General features: G+C 49.7%; 4 non-coding genes across 4 annotated transcripts; 2 read left to right on the forward strand and 2 right to left on the reverse strand.

The window, feature by feature from the left end:
- The first annotated feature begins 5,889 nt into the window (after nt 1–5,889).
- Nucleotides 5,890–5,961, forward strand: TRNAC-GCA (transfer RNA cysteine (anticodon GCA)). The gene has a single exon. It is a non-coding gene; the product is annotated as a tRNA-Cys (tRNA).
- A 4,756-nt stretch (nt 5,962–10,717) lies between these two features.
- On the reverse strand, nt 10,718–10,789 carry TRNAC-GCA (transfer RNA cysteine (anticodon GCA)). The gene has a single exon. It is a non-coding gene; the product is annotated as a tRNA-Cys (tRNA).
- A 2,368-nt stretch (nt 10,790–13,157) lies between these two features.
- On the reverse strand, nt 13,158–13,229 carry TRNAC-GCA (transfer RNA cysteine (anticodon GCA)). Its single transcript has one exon. It is a non-coding gene; the product is annotated as a tRNA-Cys (tRNA).
- Nucleotides 13,230–16,528: 3,299 nt separating this feature from the next.
- TRNAC-GCA (transfer RNA cysteine (anticodon GCA)) lies at nt 16,529–16,600 on the forward strand. The gene has a single exon. It is a non-coding gene; the product is annotated as a tRNA-Cys (tRNA).
- Nucleotides 16,601–21,404: the final 4,804 nt, after the last annotated feature.

Below are 21,404 nucleotides of genomic sequence, written 5' to 3' on the forward strand. Positions count from 1 at the left end.
ACGCAATGGAGTAAGACCCAGCCTTAAGAAGAGATGAAGTCATGCAGTTGGCTGCATTGTGGGTGGACTTCAAGTATCGTCGTGAGTGAAATCAGTCAGAGGGATAGCGGAGTCAGAATGACCCTCCTAGATGCCGGGTATGAGAAAACCTCGTGGGGAATGAATATCAATTGCCCAGTGACAGTAGGAAGGAAGAGCAGAGCTGGGCTTCAGCAGGAAGCCTGGACCTGGGGCAGGGGCCAGGGGCCACTGGGACGGTGGGGGAGGGGAGTGTCTGCCACAGAGGCAGGCTTTGGGGCCGGAGGGAAACTGGCCGGCAGAGGGGAGTGGACCCTGGCGAAGGGTTGGTGTTGGAATAACATACACCTGAAACTCAATAATAAATATCTTTGTAACTTTGTAATTCGCCTGATTAAATTTTCATCTTTTTTTTTTCTTTTTGATGGATGCATCTGATGCTAGCGTACGTGCATTGAAAGTACAGATGATCATTTTTGTCTTCCTTCGTTGTGGCAGCCTAGGTCGGCCTTGAGATTTTGTCGGCCTCTCCTTTCTCATCCTTCTCAGTGCTGCCATGTCGGTGAAGCCTTCAGGGTCAGGTGAATGAGACCAGTTGTAGTTACTGGTTTTGGCATATCGAATACACAGCGGATAGCTTGCCAGGCTCTTCCGTGCGGGCGGAATACTCTCGGTAGCTTGCCAGTCTTTCTGAGAGGGATAGAGGCTTTTGGGGTGACCTCTAATCACCCTTGTAGGTGTTACCATATTTGAACCCTATCAAATATGGTACGACAATTCCAGAAGATGGGTATTTAGTGTCTTATGATGTGTTGCGCGGCCGCTTGCGGCCGTGCGGGTCTGGAAAGTGTCCTGGAGTGTGGCGATGGCTGGGTAGTGGAAGTAGTGTCAGCCCTGGTTCAGCACCTCCATGAATGTGCGAGGAACGCCAAGAGAGAGATAGCCACAAAAAATCGCCTATCTTCAAAAACTCTTGAGCTAATTCGCCAGTGTGGTTTGGCGCATGCCTCAGGCAACCACAAGCTAACGTCCGAGCTCACAAAGCAGTGCAGAGATGCGATCAAGGAAGACCTCAAAGAGAGAAGAGCAGAAGTACTGGTAGATGCGGCAGAAACCAGGAAAAGTATTCGTAATGCCCGCCTGTCCTTCGCCAACTATAAGACTAAGATGACTGCCCTCCGACGTCCTGATGGATCCATCACATCCTCCAGAACGGCAATGGAGAAGATTATCCATGACTTCTACTCAAATCTCTTCGATAGCCATGTCCACTTGCCGACATACCAAATTCCACAGGATGGGTATGTCGTTCCCAACGTTCTCCCTTCCAAAATCCAACACGCCATTTCGTCGGTAAAGAAACAAACAGCACCCGGCCCAGACAAGGTCAGACCTGAACACCTGAAGAACCTGCCGTCAGTACTCATCAATACACTGGCTCGGCTCTTCACTCGCTACCTGTCTGAATGCAAGGTTCCGTCCCAATGGAAAACCAGCAGGACCGTACTACTGTTCAAGAAGGGAGACATCCATGACATTGGCAACTATCGCCCGATCTGCCTATTGTCTGTCATCTACAAGTTGTTCACTCGAGTCATCCTAAATAGGATTGGCAGAACACTAGATGAAGGACAACCATGCGAGCAAGCAGGGTTCCACAAAGGATTCAGCACCATTGACCATATCCACACGATAACCAAGCTCATTGAGGTTTCTCGGGAGTTCAAAATGCCGCTCTGCTTAACGTTCATTGATTTAAAGGAGGCCTTTGATTCTGTTGAGACGGAAGCGGTCATTGAAGCCCTAGCCAATCAGGGCATTCAAGCCCAATACATCAGGATCCTCCGTGAGCTGTATTGCGGATTCACTACCAGGATCTCACCATTCTACAAAGAAGTGATCGTTGATGTCAAGAGAGGGGTGCGGCAGGGTGATACCATTTCACCGAAACTCTTCAGTGCCACCCTCGAGAACATCATGCGACGACTGGAATGGGAAGGAATGGGAGTGAAGATAGATGGTCGGCAACTACACCACCTCCGCTTTGCTGATGACATTGTTTTAATAACACCAAACATCAGCCAAGTGGCACAATTGCTGGCCAACTTTGACCGTGAGTGGAAAGGTAGGACTACAGCTGAATCTTACGAAGACAATGTTTATGAGAAACAGCCTTGTTCCTGACGCCCCATTCGCTCTCAATGGAATGACCATCTCCGAATGCAACAGCTATGTGTACCTAGGTCGAGAGGTCAACATGACAAATGACCTGGCACCCGAGCTGCGCAGGAGGAAGAGAGCGGCTTGGAACGCCTTCAAGAACGTCAAAGAAATAGCTAAGAGGACGAAGAACCTCCGGCTCCGGGCACATCTCTTTGATTCCACTGTTCTTCCTGCATTAACATATGCCTCAGAGACCTGGGCCCTATGCAAACAAGATGAGAACGCTATTCAGGTCTCCCAAAGAAGAATAGAAAGAGCTATGCTTGGAATATCACGTTTCACTCAAGTGAGAGAACGAATCCGGAGTTCTGACATCCGTCGACGATCAAGGATCAGGGACGCTGTCTCATTTGCCAAGGTGTCGAAAATCAGATGGGCTGGTCACGTAATGAGATTTAAAGACGACTGTTGGACTAGAGCTGTTACTGATTGGATTCCACGGGATGTCAAAAGACCGCGTGGCCGCCCACCTACCAGATGGTCAGACTTCTTCGTCAAGATCATGAATGATCGGTTTGAGGCCCTTCATGTTCCCGGAGAGAACAGATACCATTGGGCTACACTAGCACGCGACAGGGACAAATGGAGACGTTACTGGCGCCCGCTCGAGCAACTCGACGACTAAGGGGAAGTTAAGTGATTAAGTGATTAAGTGATTTTTCTTTTTGGGTCACACCTGTCGATGCACAGGGGTTACTTTTGGCTCATGCATTCAGGAATTATTCTTGGCAGTGCTCGGGGGACCATTTGGGATGCTGGGAATCGAACCGGGGTCAGCTGCGTACAAGGCAAATGCCCTACCTGCTGGGCTATCGCTCCAGCCCCAACCTGATTAAATTTTTAAAAAGATGAGAAAATATTTTTAAAAAGAAAGAGAACAAAGGTATTGAAAGTAAGGCAACTACTAACTTCAGCAAAAACAAGAATTTCCAGAGAATTATTCATTTCCATGAACATTTTGAGGACTCTTAATTAAAATGCTAAATGCATTAGATTGAAATAGAAAACATTTTATGATTATTAATAGTGAAGTATTAAAGTTGAGATAAAACATTCTTCCTAAAACGTGGGTAGTGGACATCCGTACCTCTAAGTCAGAGAATCACATCATGAGATATTCTGTTACTTGATATTGTTGAAGCAATCAGACTAGGAATAGCCCAAAGTTTGGCTTTTCTGGTTGGGGAGTGGGAGGAGAGAGAGAGAGAGACAGAGACAGAGACAGAGATAGAGAGACAGAGAGAGACAGAGAGACAGAAAGAGACAAAGGTAGAGAGAGACAGAGACAGAGAGACAGAGAACTCAGATTCTACATAAGTATTTTGTTTTTTGGCTTTTTGGATCACACCTGACGATGTTCAGGGTTTACTCCTGGCTCTGCATCTAGGAATCACTCCTGGTGGCTCATCCATATGGGATGCCCGGAATTGAACCCAGGTTGGCTGCATGCAAGGCAAACATTACCTGCTGTGCTATCACTCCAGCCCTTCGTAAGCTTTAAAAACAGCATTTCATTTGAATAATAGTTCCACAGGAGACTTTGAGAAACACAAAATTCCACAACATTAGACCCACATGTCCAGGGGCTATAGTCTGGGCTAAGCAGGAACCTGTCATTAGAGCTCATCGTCCCCTGCAGGATCCAGGACACCTGGGTCCCCATGAGCCGGACTCTTAGGACTCTGATACAGGATGGGAAGGAAGTTCATTAGCCCCCTGAAATCCCCACCTCCAAGGATGGTGACGGTCCCAATGGAGAGACACCTTCTGTGCAGGACACGGCTGGCACAAGCTGTGTGATGGTCACTTGTGTGTTGAATCAAAGAGGCAGAGACACGTTTACCCTGAAGGGCTTCCCAGCAGTGACGTCCCTGCTGCTGTGGGTGCCGAAACAGTGACACTGAGAAGAGACAGATGCCGCCTGTGAGGGGCGGGGCCCTGGGGATGCAGAGACGGAGTTGGGGGAGGATTGAGGTCGGTTTTTCCAGCATGGAGAGATGAGTGGAAACTTGCCCCGTGTGTGGGCGTGTGGGGGTGACTCGGGGTGAAGGCGATTATTAGGCCCACGGACAGCATAGCTCAGGGGGAGAGCATTCGACTGCAGATCAAGAAGTACCAGTTCAAACCCGGGTGCCCCTGGTTCTGTTGCTCTTCCAACTTCTCCTTGATGTTCCATTTCCTTCCTGGCATAATGACAGGGACACCGCACCCTGATTGGCTGCCTTCAGCCTTGCTCCTCAGCCCCCTGCGCTCACAGCCTCCTCCTGCTTCCCAGGGAGACTGTCCCTCCCCCCAACATCCGCCTGCCCCACCTGTGCATCCAGCCTCTCACAGGGTGTCGGCATCATCCTCAGGAAGAAGCCGGGAGCAGGAGTCAGACTCCAGGGCTTATCCAGAGTGACCAGAGCACAGCAGTTCCGGCCGCACTGGCCACCAGACACCTCCCAGCCACACTCACCCTCCTTCACACACAAAGACATTGGGCTGTGGAGGGCGGAGCTGACAGGAGTGAGTCTAGCTTTGACCCACGTGAGGACATTGCTGCTGGGTCTCCGCGAGCTCACACCCACGTTGAAGGCCACCAAACTCTCTGGCTCCTGTCACAGGGAGACGAGGATATGCATGTGTCCCCCTCAGACTCCACTTTTGGAGTTTGGGACTCTGATTCCATCATCTTGTTCTTGTTCTTGTTCTTGTTCTTGTTCTTGTTCTTGTTCTTGTTCTTGTTCTTGTTCTTGTTCTTGTTCTTCTTCTTCTTCTTCTCCTTCTCCTTCTCCTTCTCCTTCTCCTCCTCCTCGTCCTCCTCCTCGTCCTCCTCCTCGTCCTCCTCGTCCTCCTCCTCCTCCTCCCCATCCTCCTCCTCCTCCTCCTCCTCCTCCTCCTCCTCCTTCTGGAATATTTATTTATTTATTTATTTTTTAATTTTTATTAGTGAGACACCATGAGGTACAGTTGTAGACTTACAAATTTTTGTGCTTGGGTTTCAGTTATACAGTGATCAAATACCCATCCCTCCACTAGTGCCCATTTCCCACCACCATGGGTCACAGTATCCCTCCTACCTCCCATCCCCCCCATCCCACCCTGCCTCTGTGGCAGGGCATTCCCCTTTGTTCTCTCTCTCCTTTTGGGTGTTGTGGTCAGCAAAAGAGGCATTGAGTGGCAATCATGTTCGGTCCATAGTCTACTTTCGACATGCATCTCCCCTCCTGGGAGGATCCTCCAAACACCCTTTATTTGGTGCTCCCTTCTCTATCTGAGCTGCCCTTTCCCCTAAAATGCTCGGCTGGCCTCTAAACCATGGAGTAATCCTCCTGATACTGATCTCATCTATTCTTGGGTATTTGATTCGGTCATTTTCATCTCCCCTGAGGACAGAGGGAGGACTGGGTGTGGGCAGGAGCTGGGCGACACTTTGGAGCCCTAGGCATCCCCGGGCTAAAGCACAGAGGCCATAGGAAGGGATTCAGAGACCCCCTCTCTGCCCTCTGCTGAGTCCCCACTGCCCTGAGACCAGGCTGCAGGCTGCATGGAGGCTCCTAGGAGACAGGTCTGGCTGCTTCTGAGAGTGGGCAGGGGAGCGGCCTGACTCATACAGTGACAGAAACTCACAGGGAAAGGTGCTCATCAGGCCACATAGACATGCCAGGGGGCATAGCTCAGGGGTAGAGCATTTGACTGCAGATCAAGAGGTCCCCGGTTCAAATCCGGGTGCCCCCTCCTTTTGGGTCCTAAGTCTCTCCCTTGAAGTTTAAGGGTCCCACTGTGTTCAGAGAACCCCGCTCATAACCTGTAGGGGCCTCCAGAGCCTCCCTGGCTGCAGCAGCTCCTGCTGTCCCTCTCTGTGGAAGTGTCACCTCTCACCCATCTGCAGTCACTGAGGCCCAGGACTGCCTGCCTGCGTCCCTCTTAATAGTACCCCAACAGAGCAGTTCTCAGAACACTCAGCTCCAGGCCCTGCTACATCTGTGGCCCTTCCCCCACTCCCAGCAGGATGGGGGTTGCCTGGTGCTGCTCTTGCAGCAGATTTGCCTGCTCAGGTGCGGGAGGAAGGCGAGTGAGATCAGCCCACCAGCACCACAGACTCCCCTCCTCACAGCTCTGCACCCCACAGCTCAAGTCGCAGCAATAACAGCAGCTGTCACACCCTCCGAGACAGCCCCTCACACCCACACAACGCACAACCCACAGTGACCTGTGCTTCTATAGGTTAAGCATCCCTCAACCTCCTCTGGATACTCACCCTTCATGCAAATGAGGGTGTGTGGGAATAACCAACCAGACCGCACAGGCCTATGCATGGGGGTGAAGCGGGGCGAGGAGAGCTGAGTGTAGGAGCCTGGGCTGAGGTCCAGTGTGCCTCGTTCTCTGCTCAACAAAAATACTTCTAGAGTCAATGATGGGGGACAGAAATGGGAGGAAGTGGACACTGGGAGGCTCTGGTCCTACCCAGCGGGTGTGGCAGCCTCACGGAGCTGTGATACAGCCAGTGACTCTGTCCACCCTCCTGGGTGCTGTGTCCCCCATACGCTGTCCCCACCCAGCTGAGTGCAGTGGGAGGGATTTTCTCTCATTCCATCCTGCCTTCTGTCCACTCAGTCACACACTGACCATCATTCTCTCGTGTCCTCCCTGAGTCTCTGTGGCTCAACGGACACTCGTGGGTCCAGCAGCAGTGACCCAGGTGGAGGGACCCCAGGTCTCATCTGAGCGTCTCTGCCAAAAGAACACACAGAAGAAAGGAGGTCACATCTGGAGACATAAGAGATCCGACATAGAGGGCTGGACCAGGAGCTCCGGGCTGGGAGCGGCTGTGGGCGCAGGAGGCTCGGGGCAGCCCCCAGCCCACAGGCCCCCCCAGTACAGGGCTGGGGGCAACCAGTATACAGCACTGGGTGTGAGCAAATGCATGGAGGAGGAGGGGCCAGAATCTATAAACCAGGGAGTCAGAGGTTTAACTCCTGCCAGAATACGTAAATGACACATTTTAAGTTTTTATTAAAACATTGTGATTTGGGGTGGGAGTGACAATACAGTGGGTAAGGCGTTTGTCTTGCAAGCAGCCGACCCGGGTTCGATCCCCGGCATCCCATATGGTCCCCCAAGCACTGCCAGGAGTAATTCCTGAGTGCAGAGCCAGGAGTAACCCCTGAGCATCGCTGGGTGTGACCCAGAAGAAAAAAAAAACACAGTGATTTAGAAGTTGTTCAAAATACAGTTATTTTTCTTTCAGGCATCCAATTTTCCACACCAATCCCACCACAGTGTGGCCTCCCACCCCAAACTCCGGCTCCCTCAGCAGGCATGGAACAAATTCGCTTTAAATTAATTGTTACAACAAAATCACAAATGAAATGATCACAAAAGAAATAAATGTCAATTGTGATGATGGACTGCTTTATGATTTAAATCTATCTAAATAAATGAATTCAAATCATTTAAAACGATATAATCTAATATCTATTCTCACTTAAATCAATTTTCAATTCTGGCATAAAAAACAGCACTGTAGCACTGTCCTCCCACTGTTCATTGATTGCTCGAGCGGGCACCAGTAACATCTCCTTTGTGAGACTTGTTATTACTGTTTTTAGCATATCGAATACGCCATGGGGAGCTTGTTGGGCTCTGCCATTCGGGCAGGATACTCTCGGTGGCTTGCCGGGCTCTCTGAGAGGGGCAGAGGAATTGAACCCGGGTCGACCTCAAACAAGGCAAACGCCCTACCTGCTGTGCTATCACGCCAACTTGGCATGAAAAATAGTGCATTGAATTTTATTTTATACTTGGGTCTCAAGATGATAGCAATGATATCTTCCCTGTCATTAATAAAACTTTATTTTTAATTCTTAGCTAATACACTTTATAGTTTACAGGGGAGAATTTAGTAAGAGTGAAGAGAATTAAGAAAATTTATTATTATTTTTTATTTTTATTTTATTTTATTTTTGTAGGGACACGGCAGAGTCTGGCAAACTCCCCGTGGCGTAGCCAATAGGCCAAATACCAGTAACAATGATGGGTCTCATTCTCCTAAAGAGCCTTGAATATAATCTCAGGGCTAGGATAAAGGAGACGTTACTGGGGCCTGCTCGAGGCAATCGACGGATAACAGGATGATTTGTAATTTGTGATTTTGTGATTTTTGTAGGAGTACTGTTATTTATTCAGCCACTGATTAGCTGATTGAATTGGGCATGAACTCCACAAGACTTAAGAAAATTTAAAGGGAAAAACCTGAAGAGGCCCATTAAGCATAATGTTTTATCCTAAGAAAGGGACTATTGGTTTTGTTTTTTTTGCTTTTTGGGTCACACCCGGCAATGCACAGGGATTACTACTGGTTCTGCACTCAGGAGTTACCCCTGGCAGTGCTCAAGGGACCATATGGGATGCTGGGAATAGAATCCGGGTCGGCCGCGTGCGAGGCAAACGCCCTACCGGCTGTGCTATCTCTCCAGCCCCGGGACTTTTGGTTTTACATTAGAAAATATTATATGTAGATATTCTTAAATATCTACACTAATAGATATTAGATTGCAATAAAAATCTCTATGGATGTTTGGGGCCCGAATGATAGTAAACTGGGAAGGGTGTTTGCCTTGCATGCGGCTGGCTGAGTTATTCCAGAGTACAGAGCCAGGAGTAGTTCCTGAGCACTGCTAGGTGTGGCCCAAAATTAAAAAAAAAAAACCAAAGTACTCTATAGATATAAAAATAACTGATAAGACCTTAAATATTCAATATATAGAAGATCCTAATTCATTATTCAAAGTGTATAAATCCCTCAGAGGCCGGGCGTAAACATGCCTTTCTTAATCTAGTCAGGGGAAGCCCTCGGCCCCTGGGGGAGACAGACCCAGCACTATGTGCTGGGGAGTCAGTCCTGTCGTCAGAGAAGCTCCTTCGGAAATTGGTTTCAAGGCAATGAATTTCCTGAGCAGTTGTGTGTCCCTGAAGCTTTTTATCATTCCTTCAAATCTGAATGATCTAGCGGGGTAGAGGACTCTTGAGGATGCTATTTGTGGAGGTCGTGTACCGTACCGCTCAGAACTGAGCTGAGGGACCGGGAAGGTGAGTCCATTGACAGGGCAGAGGTCAGCAGTGGAGGCTGTCAGGTCCTGCCTTCTGGAAAGGTCTGCCCAGAGCCATCAGCCCAGGGAGCTGAAGGGTGTGACGGCTTGTTGAGGTGCTTGTAAACTTATTTAAGAGACAAAGGAGCTTTGCTTTGTGTCTCTAGCTTGATTGTGATCAGAACACTGTGGACAGAATGGGCTGGCCAGGGAGCTGGACCAGCTCCTCTGGATGGAGAAAGTGCAGGAATGTGAGAGGTGACTTGCTCCATGCAAAATGTTGTTTCTCCTTGTGCTCTTCTGCAACTCAGTGAAAGAGAAACAATTTTGTTTGCTTGCTTTTGGGCCACACCCGGTGATGATCAGGAGTGACTCTTGGCCCTGAACTCATGAATTACTCTTGGCAGTGCTCTAGAGACCATATAGGATGCCTCAGATTGAACCAGGGTTGGCTGAGAATAAGGCAAACTCCCTCCTTGCCTCACTCTGGGCCCTGGAAAAAACCTCTTGTATCAAGTTGTGTCACACAAGGATGTTTTTGTTAAGTATAAATGTCTGTTGCATGAACCTGAAGAGTCCTGATGTTTCTTCATACGGTTGAGAGCAAGCTTGTAAAGCTGACAGTGTGAGGGACGATTCCTGGGTGTGTCTCTGAGTCCCGTGCTGGGCCTCTGATCCACAGTGAATCCAGGAGCATCTACAAAATGCTCACTTGTTTCCCTAACCAGGGAAACCATCACATTCTAGTTTCAACTGAAAAAACCATCACTGGTCATCCTGAGAGGAGGATTTCAGAGTTGGGATGAGCATAGGTTGTTTGAGGAGTCACACAGATGGTATTACAGGAAATATTGCTGTGTCATCCCTGTATACGCTTGGGGCCTGCAACTGTCCCTATGCCTGGGAACCCGAGATTCCACTGGGCAGAAGATCAGTCCCACCTCAGCCCTGGGGACCCCTGGGTGAAAGGGGGTCGCGGAAGAGCATGGCGCACTGACAGAGCAACATCCCCGGGAGATGCTACTCAGGTCAAGTCCAAAGCTGCTCACAGGAAGGACCGAGACGACGGATACAGGTGCTGGCTGACAGGCTGAGGGGGCCCCTGTGCTAGGAGCCTTCTGGAAGCTCTGCTGAAGATGGCCTCACTCTACTGCACACTTGACCATGGACGTTTGGCTGCCTGGCTTAGCCCACATACTGAGAAATCTTCTGGGTTGTGTCTGGGTCCAATGGTGCTTTTCTGGATGCTTCAGATGGTTCTAGCAGGCATCTGTGTAAAAACCACCAACTGCTGTATCTCCACCTCTGATGTTCTAGAAAGCCAGGAATCTGTACTCGATGCCAATAGACATTGGGAACTAGAAATGCAGGGACAAAGCACAATATCAACGTGGGGGAAAATGAGGGGGCACCCGGATTTGAACCGGGGACCTCTTGATCTGCAGTCAAATGCTCTACCCCTGAGCTATGCCCCCACACCTGTTGGATGGGTCTCAAAGTCATCTTTACCCAGAGTCACGCCACACTCCCACAGCACAGGGCAAGATTCCACTCATCCTGCCATGCTGGAAAGACCAAGCAGTGACCCTTCCGCAACTCCCCCAACTCCTTCTGTGCATCCCCAGGACCCCACCCCTCAGAAGCAGTATATGCCCCTCCCCACTTGTCACTGGTTTCAGCACCCACAGTGGCAGAGACACTGCTAGGAGGACTTTCAGGATAAACCTGTCCTCTCTGCTTCCTTGATACAACACACAAGTGACCATCACACAGCTCTTACACTGTGACTTGCACCTGCAAAGGTGTCTCTCCCTTGGGACCATGGTCATGGGGTCGGGGCCTAGTGGATTGAGAAACTCCCTCTGTCCTGGATCAGGCATCCTCCCATGAAGCTCATGAGAAGCCTAGATCACGGGGCTCACGGCTCTGGGTCCAGCAGTGAACTAAGAGGTGCAGTGACAGCTCCTTGCCGAGTCGAACCTCTCTCCCCACAACATGCGTGCTCTAATGGGGAATATTCTCTTAATCCATGTGTCCTTGGGATCTTTGGGAGGAAGCAACAGACTTTGGACCCATGCAGCAATGCCCAGGGTTACTGGTGCGCAGGAGAACATGAAGTTCTTCTGGGCATGTGAACTGTGAATTGTTCACATTTGCCCTGTGAACTGTCCCTCAGTCTTACCATAAATTTTACAGTCAATTTTCCAAAGGCTATAGCAGAAAACAATCTTTTCTGCCTTGTTCTTGTCCCAGTCAAACAACCACTTTGGGTTCTTTTTTAAAATTTATTTACTTACAGGATAAACTTGGTATCTCATAATATGCTCTCACTTATTACGGTATAATATTATTGACATCTTTATATCATTTATATCATTTATAATAAACATTGCAAATCTCTTCCTCTGTCTTTTCTTGGTTTAGGTTGTGAGTAACCATGTTAATTAAATGTATTACCATGTCAATTAAAATGTATTAATAGTCGCAATTGAAACGATGAATTCTGGTAGACCTTTTTGTTTTTCCTGAAGTTAGTGATTGCCTCGTGATTCAATGGGTTAGTTCTCTTTCAATACTCAAAGTTTCTCACAACCTCTAATGAGTGCATAAACGTTTAGTAAAATTTTCCCAGGAGAGGACTCTCAGGGAACTAACTTGGCCCCGTCTTGTTTCTGTGGTTTCACAGTTCTGGTCCTAGAAATGCTGTAGCAACTTCACAGGGATAGAATTTCTTCCCCGCGCCCCCACTGCCCTGCATTCTGGAATATTCCTTCACTCCTAATTCTCACAGAGGAGACCTCCTAATTGCTTTCTCTAAGAGTTAATGGAGGTGCCTTTTGTAAGAATGTTTAGATTTGTGGTGTCTCAACTGACCCACAGCCTGATTAGTACTTGAATGACCATATCGTGGTGCCTCAGACACGGCACTAGCCCGCGATGAAGTGTCTATTCTGCTGGGAAATCTCACGTCCCTGTGCCTCTCTCCTGCCATCTCCCACGTCATTCACTCCAGAAACGCTGGGAGTCACCCTTACTCCCGGGATCTGTAGTTACAGAACAATGTCCATCCACAAGTGTAAGTTTTTTTTTTTTTCATTTTTTGTTTTGTGTTCTTGGCTCACACCCTGTGCTCAGGATTTATTCCTGGCTCTGCACTCAGGGATCACTCCTGGTGATTGGGGCACCATATTGGGTGCCGGTGATTTACCCAGGTTGCCCCTGTGCAAGGCAAGCACCCTCTCTGCTGTAGTACTGCTATGCCCCCACAAGTGTCAGGATCTTTCTAGAAAAACTCTTATCAATCAGACTGGGAAATTTTCTCATGCAATGCCATTTCCAACAATTTTATTTTGGAAGCTTTGGAAAGTTGTTTTTTCAATTTCTGGATTAAATTTTATTATTTTTTGTCTATCTGAATTTCAATAAATTGTCTATTTTGCTTCATTCTCTGGAAATTGCCACTAATTTTTCAATGAAGAACGTGAAAAATGAAAAGCCTATGTGAGTGCAGGTCACTGTGGGTCAGTGTGCTTGGGTGCTGAGGGGCTGTCTCAGAGGGTGTGACAGCTGCTGTTAGTGCTGCGACTTGAGCTGTGTGTACGGAGCTAAGAGTTGAGTGGCCCTGAGACCTGCTCTGTTGGGGTGCTATTAAGAGGGACCCAGGCAGGCAGTTCTGGGCCTCAGTGACTCCAGATGAGTGAGAGGTGACCCTTCCCAGAGAAGGTGTCATCAGGAGCTGCTGCAGCCTGGGAGGCTCTGGGGGCCCCTAAAGACCATGAATGGGGCTCTTTGGCCATCAGTGGGACCCTTAAACTTCACGTGAGAGACTTAGGACCCAAAAGGAGGGGGCACCCGGATTTGAACCGGGGACCTCTTGATCTGCAGTCAAATGCTCTACCCCTGAGCTATGCCCCCTGGCATGCCCATGTGTCCTGATGAGCACCTTTCCCTGTGAGTCCCTGTCACTGGGTGAGTCAGGCCGCTCCCTTGCCCACTCTCAGAAGCTGCCAGACCCGTCTCCTAAGAGCCTCCTTGATGCCCGGCCTCAGGGCAGTGGGGTCAGCAGAGGGTAGAGATGGGGTCTCTGTGCCCCTCCCTTCTCGTGGCTTCTTTGATTTGGTTCAGGCGCTTTCAAGGGCTCCATAGTAACCCTAAATTCCTACCTGTCCTTCTCTCTGTCCTTCAGTGAGGATGGACATGTCTTGAATCCCAGAGTTTCAGATCTCCAGGTGCAGGGCTTGTGGGGAGAACATGCAGAACATGGAGAACATCCTGGGCTCCTGTAACAAGAGCTGAGGGAGTTGGTAGCTTTGACTTGGGAGTTAGACTCGGAGCTGTGTGGGCCACAGCAGTGCCCAGAAAAAAATATTCCCATGTGGCCAGAGACTTCTTGTCCATCCTGCTGGTACCACAGTAATTTTATAGGGCAAACCCCTCATCTCAGGATGAAAAATTTTTTGATATCACGTGTCCAACAGTCTTTGCCTTTAGAACTTTGGAGATTTGATTTCTGCACCTTTGCATTTCAACTTCTCAATTTATCATTAAAAAATATTTCTTATTTTTAGTGTATTCCTTAGTCTTTTTGATATGTCATTTACTTAATGGGAAAGTGACCCAAGTTTAATTTTTCACTTTCTTTTGAGTTTTTCACATTTTCAATCCACTTTTTATTTTACTTTTAAACCTTATTTAACCATAGTTTAAATAAACCTTATTTCAACTTTAATAAACTTAATTAAAACCATAGTGTACAAAGTTGCTCGTAATACAGTTGTTTTGAAGATTTGATGTCCCAACCCCATCGTCTCCAGCAGAGTGACCTCCCTCCACCATTGTCCCTAGTTTCCCATCCACTCTCCAAAATGCCCTTCAGCAGGCACAAAATAATTTATTTTATTTTTATATTTTTATTTATTTATTTATTTATTTATTTATTGCTTTTTGGGTCACATCTGGCGATGTACAGGGACTTCTTGTCCATCCTGCTGGTATTCAAGAGTTACTCCTGGCTCTGCACTCAAGAGTTACTCTTGGTGGTGCCCAGGGGACCCTATGAGATGCTGGGAATGGAACCCGGGTCAGCCTCGTGCAAGGCAAACGCCCTACCCGCTGTGCTACCTCTCCAGCCCCAAAATAATTTATTTTAAATTGCTTGTTACAACAAAATGGTTAATGGAATTATTGAAAAACACGGAACTTAAAGAAAAGTTATCAAAATCTTTATATCGCACAATGGGATTATGCAAGTAATTGTCTGGGGCTTACTGACGGTTTGTTGCTGGTTTCAACAGTTTGGTGCGAATCTCCTGAGATTTGGGGAATCTCTGAAGCGAGGTCCCTGCTGATAGGGTATTGTCTGCGGAGATGGGTGTGGCTGTCTGGGGCTTCCAGGAGCTTCCTGACACACTCGGAGAAGACCCCAGAGTTTTTAGCCTGAAGTCTGTGCAACTGGGGGGTTTCATTGGCTTGGTGTCTCTCTCAACCTACTTTTTAAAATGTATTTTCTTTCAGTCTAGTGAACTCTTTTTAGAACATCCTTTTCTGCTTCACAGATAGAACATTTTCTCACATCACTCAGGGAATCATTCGTGCCTGTGAGGCTCCTGGTCACTAACTGGTGACCCTGTTCCTGTGGTTCATGCCACACGGCCCAAAAAACAAAACAGATTTTCGGATGTTGAAGACAGTAGACTCAGAGCAGGAGGCAAGACCGAATGCAGAAGAGGGAGGGAGAGAATAGGTTGTCCACACAAGACCTGATTATACTGAGACAGCTCTGACAGGAAGTTCTGTCACCAGGAGCCTGTGAGAAGCCACTTTCCCCTGACCAGCTTCCTGACCTCTTGGGGCAGCCCTCAGCAGGTCTTGGATTACTTGGCATTGTGACTTTGTTGCTCTTCTTTTCAATTTATTTTTCTCCTCAAAAAGCTACAACTTCAAAAATTTCATGGCTACACCCTCATTAATTCTTTCATTATAGTTTAGGGAATATGGTTACGGCAGAGTATAAGTTTGTAAGTTCTGATGTACAGGGATCCAACACACCACCCACCCACCCAAATGCCCAAGAGCTTCCCAAGTTTCACCTATAGAGCATAGGATGGCCATGACTGAGAATCAGATTTCCTTTGCCCGTGAAGGCAATGAGGGAATGCTGAAAATAGAGTTCAGCATGAGGGGGCTGGCAGGGTTTGGTTCCTGGGACTACCTGGTTCTCCAAGATCTCTGAGGTGGCCCTTAGATTCCGTGGCACTGTAAGTGAAGGCAGTTCTGAATTCTCAGTCCTGAACTGCCCCCCTTTTGGCTGAGAAGATAGTTGGTACAGGGAGTGGGTTCCATCCTGGAAAAATGAAATCAACCAGGAGGAGGGTAAGCTGAGGCAGTGGAAGAAAGGATATGGAACATGAGAGCAGGTAGAAATGAGCAATGGATATATGATTGGAAAAAGGAAACTTGGAGGGGTCACCTGGATTTTAACAGGGACCACTAGATCTACAGTCAGATGTTCTACCCCTGAGCTATATGCCACACCTGTCAGATGGGCCTAATCACCACCTTCTCCCCAAGGTCGCCCACACTCCCACAGCACAGGGCAAGTTTCCACTCATCTCTCCATGCTGCAAAGAAAAACCGAGATTCTGTACAAACTCCCCCCCAACTCCACCTGCGCCATCCCAGTTCATGGGCATGATAGCCCGGACCCACGGGGCAGGGGCGTGGGGGGCGGCATAGATCGGAATGACTGGCCTGCCCCTGATACCTTGAGGCCTGGAGTTTGCAGTCACTGGTCCCGTGTACCTTGGTATTTTATTCAGTTCTGGAAGTTTGTGCCCACCAGGATTCATAAGGGTCAGGTGGAAGGACGATTCCTGCTCCTATCTAGGCACCCTGGTGAAATCACCTGGTACAAGGTCTGGAGGCATTTCTGAAGCAAGCTACTCGGTTCCGAGATTTCTTGGTGAGTCTCTGGATCATGTGAGGCCATTTTGTGAGCTTGGTCAATAGCTGGGCTAAACAAGAAGTCAATAAGAAGAATGGGGGGTTCTGGGACTCCGTCTCTGTCCTCTGCCCACTGCCCTGAGGTCGGGCATCAAGAAAGCTCCTAGGAGACAGGTCTGACAGCTTCTGAGAGTGGGCAGGGGAGTGGCCTGACTCACCCAGTGACAGGGACTCACAGGGAAAGGTGCTCATCAGGACACATGGACATGCCAGGGGGCATAGCTCAGGGGTAGAGCATTTGACTGCAGATCAAGAGGTCCCCGGTTCAAATCCGGGTGCCCCCTCCTTTTGGGTCCCAAGTCACTCATTTGAAGCTCAGGGGCCCACTGATGGTGAGAGAGCTCATTCATGACCTGTGGGGCCACCTGGGGCCTCCTCTTGGGCTGCAGCAACACTCAAGTCCCTCTCTCTGAAAGGTCCCTTCATGCCTCACTATGGCCACTGAGGCCCCAGGGCTGCCTGGGGTTCTTCTTGATAGCCCCCACCCCAGCAGAGCAGGTTTGGGGCCACTCAGCTCTTGTCCCGTCCTTCTAGGCCACCTTCCCCACTCCCTGCAGACAGTGCTCAACCAGGTGCTCTCCTGCAGTGGACAGAACCTCCTTCAGGCTCCTGTGCAGGTGAGGAAGAGCAGCACCCAGCCTGCAGGTCACAGCTCTCGGGGAAGCACCCCCAGCGACTCAGCTGTGAGCCCCTGCTCTGTGACCACAGCAGTCCCACCTGAGCGCAGGGACAAGGGCCCTGCCAGGCCGTGAGCAGCTCTATGGGCTGAGCATCCCTTTCCTGCACTGGGGTCAGCTGTCCTTATGGAAATGAGGGTCCTGGGATTGACCTATGAGGTCATATAGGCCCCATGAAAATAAGACTATGCACTGTTCACAATAGCCAGAATCTGGAAATAATCCGAGTGCCCGAAAACAAATGACTGGTTGAAGAAACTGTTGGTACATCTATACAATGGAATACTATGCAGCTGTTAGAAAAAAAGATGTCATGAAATTCTCTTATAAGTGCATGGATTTGGAGAGTATCTCTCTAAGTGAAATAAGTTAGAAGGAGAAGGACAGACTTAGAATGACTGCACTCGTTTGTGAGATATAAAAAAATACTATGAGACAAACACCCAAGGACAGTAGAAACAAGGGTCCGGACAAATGGTCAACGGGTCAACGGTTAAAAACCTGCCTCTCGGGCTAGGGGAGAGGGCAGTTAGAATAGAGAAGGGACCGTTCTGACTATGATGGTTGGAAGGATTCTCTCTGGATGGGAGATGTGTGCTGAAAGTGAGCAAATGACCCAACTTGATGACCTCTAAATATCTGTACTGAAAACCATAATGCCCAAAGACAGAGAGAGAGAGAGAGAGAGAGAGAGAGAGAGAGAGAGAGAGAGAGAGAGAAACAGAGACAGAGACAGAGACAAGACAGAGACAGAGGAGAGGAAGGAGAGATAAAGAGGGAGGGAAAGAGGAAAGAGAGAGGTAGAGAGAAAGAGGAAGGGAGGGAGAGAAGAAAAGTGCCTGTCATAGAGGCCGACTGGGGGCCAGAGGTGGCAGGAGAGATACGAGGAATTTTGGTGGCAGGAAATGTCCACTAATGGAGGGATGGGTGTTGACACTGGATCATGAAAGCTTTGTAACTGCAACTCCTGGTGATTCAATTAAAAATAAAAAATAAATTTAAAAAGAAAAAAGAAGAAAATAGGCTCTGTGTGAGCCAGTAGAGGCGTATGTGAGTAAGGTGGAGCTGGTCCCTCTCTCCTCGTTTCCTCTCGCCATGCAGGGGTCCCAGTGCTGCTGCGTTTCCAGGATTAAGGACCTCAGTGAGGCTGAGACTCTCTGAGACTGTGCTCAGGGCAGGGCAGTTTGAAGGAGGCTGGAAGGTGGTAGGAGGGCAGGGAAACCCCCGGGACCTGTGCCATCGGGTGTCTCAGCTCAGTGTCTTTCTCAGTGGGAGAAAGTTGCCTGCACGCTGCAGACAGGAGTCCCCACACTCTCCGGGGTCTGCACGGGATGGCGTCAGAGCTGCTGGTTGTGCAGGACAGAGTCCTGGAGAAGGTGCTGCACCCCCCCCCCCCCAGCCTCTGTTCCCGACCTGCGAGTGGGGTTTTCGATCCCCAGTGGGAGCATGGGTGACTGTACTGGAGGGCCAGGGCTGTCCCGGGGCAGTGCCCAGGTGGGGTCTGGTGCTGTCCAGGGCCTCTCCAGGCTTGGGCTGGGTCCTGGTACTGATGGCACCATTCTCTCCCCAGCACCGGCAGCTCCGCACCAGGATCAGGGGGTCCCAGGCACCCCTTCTTGAGCAAGACTTCAAGAGGGGCACCAGCTGATCCCCAGAGCCCGTTCCTGGGCTTCTGTCCATGGTGTTTCCTTCTGGGTCAGAGAGCTGCTCCCACAAAGCCCCGTTTCTGTCCCCAACACCCTGAGTCTGCTCAGTGCCTGCAGGTGGACCCACTGCCCATCTCTGTCCTGACTCTAGACCAGGGGTCACCGACGCCCCTCAGCCACCTCAGGGGAGGGGAACAGGGGTCTAAGTCAGGACAAGAGGGGCTTCTCTGCAGAGAAAGTCAAGACTCAATCAGAAGACGCCACCCTCATCTCGGGGTCAGGAGGAGACGGAAGGCCAGTGTCAGGGTGGTGGGGGTCTCCCTGTGACTGAGCAGGGTTGAGGGGAGCTGAGGACCTGCTCAGTTTGGGGCGTGGGCCGGGGTCCACGAGCCTCGCTCTCTGTGCTCAGCAAAAACACACCTAGTGCCCATGAGAGGGGACAGAAATGGGAGGAAGTGGACACCGGGAGGCTCTGGTGTTACCCAGCAGGTGTGGCAGCGTCACCGAGCTGTGATAAAGGCCAGTGACTCTCTGTCCACCCTCTTGGGTGCTGTGTTCCCCATACGCTGTCCCCACACAGCTAGCAGGACAGTGGGAGGGATTTTCCTCCCTTTTCCTCCAGTCTCCATCCCGCCTCCCATCCACTCACTGACCATCGTTCAGGCATGTCCTCTCTGAGGTTCTGAGGCTCAGTGGACACCCGTAGGTTCCAGCAGCAGTGACCAGGTGGAGGGATCCCGCTCTCACCTTAGAGAGTCTCATCCCAGCATGTCCATGAGAGAGCACACAGAAGAAAGAAGTCACATCTAGGAGGCAGAAAAAGATTCGACATCGAGGGCTGGACTGGGAGCTCCGGGCTGTGAATCTATAAACCAGAGAGTCAGCAGTTTACTCTGCCATCACGTTTAAATGCCGTATCAGAGAGACAAAGAGCTTTGCTTTGCGGGTCTAACTTGATTCTGCTCAGAAAACCGAGGCTGCAGAGAACAGCTGAGCAGGAGCTGGACCCAGTGCCCTGTGTTCTCTTCTCAGATGGGGAAGGGCAGGAACGAGAGCTGTTGTGCACATCGGCAGGGGCCGTTTCTGCTTTCGTTTTTCTGCCACTCAATGAAAGGGAAGCAATCTCTTATATCAAATTGTGTCATGCAAGCATGACTGGATGGGTAAAGGATAAAATTATATTGCATAAATAACTATCATGGACCAGAGTGATAGTACAGCAGGTAATGTGTATGCTCTGCACCCGGCCAACCTGGGTTCGATCCCGGCATCCCATATGGTCCCAAGCACTGCCAGGAGTGATTCCTGAGTGCAGAGCCAGGAGTAACCTCTGAGCATCGCTCAGTGTAACCCAAAAAGCCAAAAAAAAAATAATGTAAAGGATCATGATATTTTGTGATGTGGTCAGGAGCTAGCTCATAAAGCTGACCTTGGTGAGGGACAATAAAACGCTGACTTGTGTTGCTGAGTCCCGCGCTGGCCCCCGACCAACGGTGAATTCGTGACTGTCAGTGTAGGAGTCCTTCCTGGCAGTGCTCCCTGACCATCTCGGCTGCTGGACCTGTGCGGGGAAACCCCAAGTCCCAGTCTTGAAGGTCGAATACCAGGGGATCAGTTATTCCCCAATGGTTACTATGGCTCCCTGGCCTTGCAATTCCCCATGACTTGAGTTGAGATCGGAGAAGCCCACACCTGCAGTGTCTAAAGCTCATTGTTCCCTTCTGCTTTGGCTCACAGAGAGCTTGTGACCTCGTGACTCTCTGTCCCATCTAGCCCATGTGACCATAGATGTTCCCTCCTCTTCCCGTCTCGTGATCCTCATGGAATGCATTGCTGTCTGCCTCTCTGTAACTACTGTCCTCCCCAATAAACTGTCACATAACCATCAGTCTGTGACACACGTGGGTGGCGTCTCCAGCTTACCTATGGCGTGCCCATCTCTGGGCCATCAGCTGTACATTGCATCATAGTCCATAGTCTCTGTGTTCCCAGGTCTCGTAACTGTACCGACAGCTACAGTCTACAAAACTCTCTCAGTTGTTCGCCAAAAGAGGAAACCATCACATTCTAGTTTTACCTGAGGAATATAATTCATTATTAGTTCTGAGGGACTCCGCGCCAGGCTGTTCTCACTCTGTGCGCCCCAGTGAGGGGTGGGTGAGAGCTCTCCCCGCCCCAAGGGACCCAGCCCTGGCAGCCGACCTCCACCACCCAACCGCTGCCACGGACCAGGCCACTTTCCGGACTGTGCAGCTGCATGACGCATTATAGGAATGACAGTGACACAATGATTAGTTCTGAGAGGTGGTTTTATGTGTTTATTATTTGTTTGGGGTTTTTTTGAGTCACACCCAGCAGCACTCAGGACTTACTTCTGGTTAGCACTCAGAGATCATTCTGAGTGGGGCTCAGAAGACCATATGGGGTGCCGGAGATCAAAGTCAGGTCAGCCACATGCAAGACAAGTGACTACATCTGTGCCAGCACTCTGGCTTACCTCTGGCTCTGCACATAAGAATCACTCCTGGAGTTTTGCTCCATGGCTTGGAGGCCAGCCACACATTCTAGGGGAAAAGGGATCGCAGATAGAGAAAGGAGCACCAAATAAAGGGTGTTGGGAGGATCCTCCCAGGATGGGAGAAGCATGCTGAAAGTAGACTATAGACCAAACATGATTGCCACTCAATGCCTCTTTTGCAAACCACAACACCCCAAAGGAGAGAGAGAACAGAGGGGAATGCCCTGCCACAGAGGCAGGGTGGGAC

The sequence above is a fragment of the Sorex fumeus genome, unplaced genomic scaffold, assembly GCF_029834395.1.
Source record: "Sorex fumeus unplaced genomic scaffold, SorFum_2.1 ptg000143l, whole genome shotgun sequence".
Taxonomy (NCBI): Eukaryota; Metazoa; Chordata; class Mammalia; order Eulipotyphla; family Soricidae; genus Sorex; species Sorex fumeus.